General features: G+C 31.1%; 1 protein-coding gene across 1 annotated transcript in view; it reads right to left on the bottom strand.

Moving 5' to 3' along the window:
- Positions 1-2,040, bottom strand: part of LOC123119075 (putative disease resistance protein RGA4) — a 16,491-nt gene that overhangs the window by 4,927 nt on the left and 9,524 nt on the right. The gene's annotated exons all lie outside the window — the stretch shown is intronic.

The raw sequence follows: 2,040 nt of genomic DNA, 5'->3' as shown, positions 1-2,040 counted from the left end.
GGCTGCCAATTTATAGTGACAGGAAGTTTATTCTATTTGAAATCTCAGAAAATGTTATTACTAAATGAGGCCGCGTAGAATATTGTAGTGGCAAAGTCCACACTGAAGCTACTAAGATTTTTTTATATATACCATAAAGCCTTGCTACGATTAAAGTGTATGATAAGATAAGTTACAACTAATGACTCCAAATATAATTTACTGCTCTTTAATATAATTTGCACCTTCTTTAATACAACTAATGGTGTGAATTATATTAGGAGAACTTTTCCCGAATATATACTGCTCTTTAATACAACTAATGGTGTGATTTTTTTATGAGATAAATACACCGATGGTCATAGAACTTACATCGAATGGTTAGTTTGGTGTATAAACTTGTAAAATACGTGTTTGAAGTCATCTAACTTGAGCCGCGTGCGAATACGGTCACAAATTTCGTATCCAGACGTATCTCACGCTTGTGTGACATGCTAGTGTGGCTATGGCCCATTGGCAGTGACTAGAACAGGCTGGAGTGATGCGCACATGTTATTTTTGGCAGAAACACCCTCACTTTCAATTTAGTTATGTAAAAGCCTGCGTTGCCTATTTTTCAGCACGTGTTGGGACGGGAGAAATTGAGAAAGATAAAAGAGGGCCTTGTGGATTCGCACTATGATGGTTCCGGTATGCTGACAAACAGAACTATTTACTTTGGCAACAATTCCGATTAGTGTACAACGGAGATATGTTGGTTTTGTTCGTGCCGCCATGAAATTTATTTCCTCCAACCCAAGAGTTAGAGATCGGCACGGCGCAATTGAATTCAAATATCCTCTAGAACAAGCGGCGTGACATCCCTGTTAAAAAAATGTCCATGATCTGCGCGCTAAAGATGATGCCAGAATTTCGCTCACCCACAAAATGGTCAAATTTTCATAATTTTTTAAAGGAAAATCAACAAATATATATTTTTGAATTCTAATAAATTTAAAATTTTACAATATAGATAAAAATAAATAGTGTTGAGTTAATGTACGTAAATTCTTCCAGACAAATCACTGAATGTTTTTCTTTTTGCGGCTCACTGAATGTTTTGTTTGAATTCATATAATTTTAAATCTAAAAATCTAGATAAAAGTAAATACTTCAGAATGATGGTACGTAAATTCTTTCAGACAAATCAACTAATTTTTTTTGAATTCGAATAATTATAAATTTATAAATGTAGATAAAAATAAAAGGTTTGAATCAATGTACGTAAATTATTTCGGAAAATGAACAGATTTTTTGGTTGAATATGAATATTTAAAATTTAAAAATCTAGCTAAAAATATATGTACATTATTTAAAAAAAGATTTTTTTTTTGAATTCAGAGAATTTTCAGTGTAAAAATCTAGATGCAAAAATAGGTTTGAATGAATGAACATAAATTCTTTCGGACAAATCAACCAAATTTTTGTTTGAATTCGAATAATTTAAAGTTGAAATATCTAGATAAAAATATATGTGCATTCTTTCGGACAAATCAAAGTTTTTTTGAATTCAATTAACTTTAAATTCAAAAATCTAGATGAAAAAATAGATTTGAATGAACGTAAATTCTTCCGGACAAATCAACGTATTTTTTGTTTGAATTGGAATAAGTCAAAAAAATTGAAATTTAGATACAAATAAATAGTTCAGAATGAATGTAAGTAAATTGTTTCATACAAGCAACGAATTTTTTGTTTGAATTTGAATAATTTAAAATTTGAAGTTTAGGTAAAAGTAAATAGTTTTGAATGAATGTATGTATATAAAAAATTCAGATTGAATGTAACATAATTTTTTGAGTGAAATGAAAAAAAATCCACTGACCCTTGAATTTATTTGTCAGATTTGACAATAGAATAGGACCTGCGTCTATTTACCTAGCAGCAATGATTGTCCAGTCTGATGGTTAGCTTGCGCAATGGAAATGGAGCGGCTGTGAGTTAAATCTGCACATGGTGCATTATTTTAACTCTTTTGCGCCCCAGTGGCAGGTGGATCCCACAAACCTAGAGACGTAATTA

This window comes from Triticum aestivum, chromosome 5D (genome assembly GCF_018294505.1).
Source record: "Triticum aestivum cultivar Chinese Spring chromosome 5D, IWGSC CS RefSeq v2.1, whole genome shotgun sequence".
In the NCBI taxonomy this organism is placed as follows: Eukaryota; Viridiplantae; Streptophyta; class Magnoliopsida; order Poales; family Poaceae; genus Triticum; species Triticum aestivum.
The sequence above is the reverse complement of the archived record's forward strand: the minus strand, read 5'-3'. Positions and strand labels throughout refer to the sequence as shown.